The sequence below is a fragment of the Pangasianodon hypophthalmus genome, chromosome 12, assembly GCF_027358585.1.
Source record: "Pangasianodon hypophthalmus isolate fPanHyp1 chromosome 12, fPanHyp1.pri, whole genome shotgun sequence".
In the NCBI taxonomy this organism is placed as follows: Eukaryota; Metazoa; Chordata; class Actinopteri; order Siluriformes; family Pangasiidae; genus Pangasianodon; species Pangasianodon hypophthalmus.
In genome coordinates this window covers 22,113,663-22,119,423 of record NC_069721.1, presented here as the reverse complement: position 1 = coordinate 22,119,423, position 5,761 = coordinate 22,113,663, and the positions used below count along the sequence as shown (strand labels likewise).

The 5,761-nt window shown below is 39.6% G+C and overlaps 1 pseudogene; it reads right to left on the bottom strand.

The window, feature by feature from the left end:
* Positions 1-3,200: 3,200 nt before the first annotated feature.
* LOC128319547 (ecto-ADP-ribosyltransferase 5-like) lies at positions 3,201-3,829 on the bottom strand (annotated as a pseudogene).
* Between the last annotated feature and the right edge of the window lie 1,932 nt (positions 3,830-5,761).

Sequence of the window (5,761 nt, the reverse complement as noted above, 5' to 3'; positions counted from 1 at the left end):
CACTCGTCAAACAAAAAAGTGCATCAGAGATTCAACTCAGCGCTATTTATACACAGCTACTTCCTTTTCTTCCATCACCATAATTGGAGTTGTTTTCTCCCCAAAGTGCAAGGTCAGTTCAACAGTTTTGAGGTGTGATTTTATGTGCAATAAAGACATCGTTTAGTTTGTTTAGTGTAGGGCTGGATGATGTACTGAGAAAGAGTAACACAGTTAATATAATTTAAAAGTGTAAAAGCAGTTGACCCAGGTAAAAAATAAAAGTTTATTTTAGCATGACCAGTTTTTTTTTTTTTTAAAGTGTATGTAAGCCGAAGGTGTCCAAATGAAAGTCCACATGACACAAAACACATGTGATAATTTATAAACCTGAATTATTTAAACTGGATTAAGGCCAAAAAAAATACTGAAAACTGAATATTGTGGAAGTCATGGTGTAATCTATGCATTTACATTTTTGCAAGTAATAGTTATAGAATTAATGGTTGAAACAACATAATATAATAGCTATAAAAGCTAATCTCAACCCTCCTGCTTATTATTATCATTTGTTGTAATAACACGTTCTGCTTCTACAATAATTCATAAACAATGATCAACACAAAATGACTACCAAAAGAAGGAAATACATGTTTTCAAAAAAAATTATATTTCTGTAATAATGGACATCAGAGACAAAGGAATTGTTTACTGACACTACAAAAAGAGTAAAAAGAAGTTGGACATTAATGTACATGCAAAAGTAAGGAATTAATAACGCTATTTATGTATGTAACGTTGGTTCTATGAACACTGTATAACCACACATGCACACACATGCCGAGACTTTACCACAAAGTCATGCGGTAACCAATTGACATATTAGTATTGGCTATAAAATATTATGCTCAGCAGCTGTCTGTCCCTGCCTAATATTGTGTAGGTCCCCCTTGTCCCAAAACAGCTTTGACCTTTTGAGGCATGGACGCTACAAGACCTCTGAAGGTGTGCTGTGGTATCTGGCACCAACACGTTAGCAGCAGATCCTTTAAGTCCTGAAGACTGCGAGGCAGGGCCTTCATGGATCAGATTTTCTCCCTTAGCACTGGCTATGTACCTAAATCTTTAAAAACTAGCAGTTATCAAACCCCTGATTAAAAAACTTAACCTCGACCCCTGTCAGCTGTCTAACTATAGGCCAATATCAAACCTCCCCTTTATCTCCAAGATCCTAGAAAAGGTTGTAGCACAGCAGCTATGCTCGTACCTACATAGGAATAACATTCATGAAATGTATCAGTCAGGATTTAGGCCTCATCATAGCACAGAGACAGCATTGGTTAAAGTGGTAAATGACTTACTACTGGCCTCTGATCAGTGTTGTGTCTCCTTGCTTGTGTTGCCTTAGTGCAGCTTTTGATACCACTGATCATGCTATTCTCCTCGATAGACTAGAAAATGTTGTAGGCGTTAAGGGAATGGCCCTCTCCTGGCTCAGGTCTTACATACAGCTGTATGTTTCACCAAAGCCAGATGACAGACACCAGCTTAAGAAAATTGAAGAATGTGTAAAGGACATTAGACACTGGATGCTTATTAACTTTCTCTTACTAAATTCTGACAAGACAGAAGTACTTGTACTAGGACCACATGCAGCTAGAAGTAAGCTTTCTGATTACATAATAACTCTGTATGGCCTTTCTGTTTCATCATGTGCATCATGTCTGCCAATTGCCAGACCTTGTTGTGATCATTGATTCCAGTCTTTCATTTGAAACTCATGTAGATAATATTACTAGGATATCTTTCTTTGATCTTACAAATATTGCTAAGATAAGAAATATATTGTCACTACACGATGCAGAAAAATTAGTTCATCCTTTTGTTGCCTCTAAGTTGGATTACTGTAATGCCTTACTGTCTGGATGTTCCAGATGCATAAACAAGCTCCAGTTAGTCCAGAATGCAGCAGCAAGAGTCCTCACTAGAACCAGAAGATATGACCATATCACCCTTATCTTATCCACACTGCATTGGCTCCCAATCAAATCTTGTATTGATTATAAAATACTACTATAACTACTAATACCTATAAAGCACTGAATGGTTTCGCGCCAAAGTACCTGAGCGAACTTTTGGTCTTTTATGATCCGCCATGCCTACTCCGATCAAAAAGTGCAGGCTATTTGTTGGTGCCTTCACTATTGTAGGTCATATTTGTTTAGTCGAGCCTTTTGTGATTAGTTGTTTCTTAGGTAAAGGAGCAGATCTGGAGGGTTCACAGGCATGGAGTGTTGTGGTGAACTGGGATGTTTCGATGCTGTCGCCCCCCCCACTCTCATGCGTTCACTCAGATTTGTTGATGGTGGAGTGGTTGAGCGCTTTATGTCCCAGGGCGCCCTCATGTCTGTGTTACCTTCTGGCTCTCCCTTTTAGTTATGCTGTCATAGCTAGTCTTCCTGGAGTCCCTGCCTTCACTCTGCATGCAAAGTACATTGTCCTTAACCATTACATGACAAGAGCATACCTAACAATCTCTCCCTCTCTCTCCCTCTCTCTCCCTCTCTCTACACATGCTACTCCTGAGATACCAGTGATCCTGACCCCATCTGCTCTCCGGATCTGCCTGATCCATCCTAAAAGAAAAATGTGAAAGAAAACGAGATTCATCAGACCAGGCCACCTTCTTACATTGCTCCATGGTCCAGTTCTGATGCTCACATGCCCATTGTGGGTGTTTTCAGAGGTGGACAGGGGTCAGCATGGGCACTCTGACCACTCTGTGGCTACGCAGCCCCATATGCAGCAAGCTGCAATGCACTGTGTGTTCTGACACCTTTCTCTCATAACCAGCATTAACTTTTTCAGCAATTTGTGCTACAGTAGCTCTTCTGTGGGATCGGACCAGACGGGGTAGCCTTCGCACCCCACGCGCATTGATGAGCCTTTGGTTCCCATGACCTTGTCGCCAGTTCACCGGTTGTCCTTCCTTGGACCACTTTTGGTAAGTACTAACTACGGCATACAGGGAACACCCCAGAAGACCTGCCGTTTTGGAGATGCTCTGACGCAGTCGTCTAGCCATTGCAATTTGGCCCATGTCAAAGTCGCTCAGATCAGTACAGACTTGCTTTCTATTTCACCCCTCCTAACCACACTTGGATGTTTCTATTCTACCACACCATGTCTACTTCTTACTTTGCTTATTCTTTTTGAACGTCTTAAAAATTTAACTGTGTACAGTTCATCTAACTAAAATTCCCAGTGGTCTGCAGTGTGTGAAGAACATCATAGTTCATCCGATTTTCTGCAACATTTATGATGCTGGAATTTTCATGAGGTGGTGGGATTAGCATGTCTTTTTCATCAGGAAACATGGAAAACCTGGATATGTTTGCACCAAAGCATGTCTTAATCTTAAAGCAGGATGTTACCAGCTACATTTGTCTGTCATGTTCATTCTAAATGAAGTCAGTGAAAACCTGCCAAATCACATTTCACGGACTACAACATTTGTATCAAAAGTATCATTGGTGCTGCGAAAAACATCAGTGCAATTCTTTACTTGATGAGTTTGTGTTAGCAGGAAATGAAAGGCTTTATAAGTAAAATTACTGATATAATATGTTCTGCTTGAGTTCAATGCAGCATTGAATGTTGAATACAAAGCATCAGCTGTGCCTGTGTAGATTTTTATAGTTGTTCTCTGAATAAAATCAGAAAAAAAGTTTTCCCAAGCCTCTCTGAATTCTATGCTGGATTCCAGCTCCTTCTCGAGACACTGTTTCTCAATCAATTTGCAGCCTATAAACTGGTCATCGACAGTGTCTAATTCCATGTCCAACTTCATGCCTAATTCCAAGTCCAGTGTCGTCTCAAATGGGTGCTGTAAACACACAAACATTAAACATTACAGTCCCCTCCAAAACTATTGGAACGGCAAGGCCAATTCATTGGTTTTTGCTGTAGCTTGAAGACATTTGGGTTTGAGCTCAAAAGATAAATATCTTTTATATGTAGGTGTGTTACATGACATGGAAGATAGTGCATTTTGTATCAGACCAACCAATTTATAGGTGAGCAAAAACATTGGAACATGTGACTGACAGGTGTTGCTTGTTACCCAAATGTGTCCTGTTAGATTGATTGTTTAAACAATATATAGCTTTGAACATCTACTCTTAGTTTTAGCCTTCAATTTCACCTGTGAAGACTTCATTCTTTGTTAAAAAGTGTAAACCATCATGAAGACTAGAGAGCTGTCTATGGGAGAAAAGCAAGCCATTTTGGAGCTGAGAAAATTGGGAAAATCTATCAGAGGAATTGCACAACTACTGGGCATAGCCAATGCACCAATTTGGAATTTCCTGAAAAACAAAGAAACCACTGGTGTACTGAGCAACAGACACCGAATGGGTCAGCCAAGGAAAACAACAACAGATGTGAGAACTGTGAAGAAAAACCCAGAAACAATAGTCAGTGACATCACCAACAACCTCCATGGGTGGGGGGGTGAAGGTATCATAAGAAGTCAGAAGTCTACAGAAACATTCTGTTTGCCAATTTACAGAGAAACACATCCAGTCTAATTGAGAGGAACTTTATCATGCAGCAAGACAATGACCCAAAACACACTGCCAACACAACAGAGGGGGAAAACGTGGAAAGTTTTACACTGGCCAAGTCGATCACCAGACCTTAAGCCAACTGGGCAGCATTTCACTTCCTGAAGAGGAGACTGAAGGGAGAAACCCCCCAAAATAAACAACAACCGAAAGAGGCTGTAGTAAAAGCCTGGAAAAGCATCAGAAAGGAAGAAACCAACAATTTGATGATGTCAGTGGGTTACAGACTTGATGCAGTCATTGCAAGCAAAGGATATGCAACCAAATATTAAGTGTTATTTACTTTAATTTACTTTAAGACTCATCTGTTCCTATACTTTTGCTTGCCTAAAAATTGGGTGGTCTGATAGAAAATACAAGATACAAAATTCTATGCTTTATGTTGTTTAACACATCTAGATGTAAATACCAGGAAATAAAAGCTGAAATCCTAAACTCTGTACTCATATTCATCTATTGATCTCAAACCCCAATGTTTTCAGTCTACAGCCTTGCCGTTCCAATAGTTTTGGAGGTGACTGTATTTACATATCACTCATGGCTATTAATTTTATTAATGTGTTACAAAAATGCTAAAATGTATCAAGATAAACCCTACCCTCATCTTAAGTTTCAGTGTGTTGTGTTTTCGGAGATGCTTATCTGCTCACCTTAGTTGTATAGATTATTATTATTTGAGTTACAGGAGCTTTCCTGTCAGTTCAGACCAGTCTGGCCATACACCAGTCGCTCACTGGATGTTTTTGCTCATCCACCTCAACATTTGATGTGTTGCATTCTGAGATGCTTATTTGTTCATCTTGCTTTCACACCATTATGTGAAAAACTGTCACACACAAATGATTGTGAAAAGAAATTAGCAGTTTCTGAAATACTCACACCAGCAACATGCCACTGTCAAAGTTGCTGCGACCACATTTTTTCTCCACTCTGATGTTTGACCAGAACATTAACTGAAGCTCTTGCCCTGTATCTGCATGATTTTATGTATTGTACTGATGCCACATATGCAGTATATACAGTATAATGTGTTTTTTGAGATGTGGTTGGGCTGGCAACCCTGGTTAATGGTATTACCTTGAACACAGTTGAACAAAGCTATGAACCGTATGTCTAGACTGTATGTTGGATGACTGTATGTTGTCAATTCTGAACTG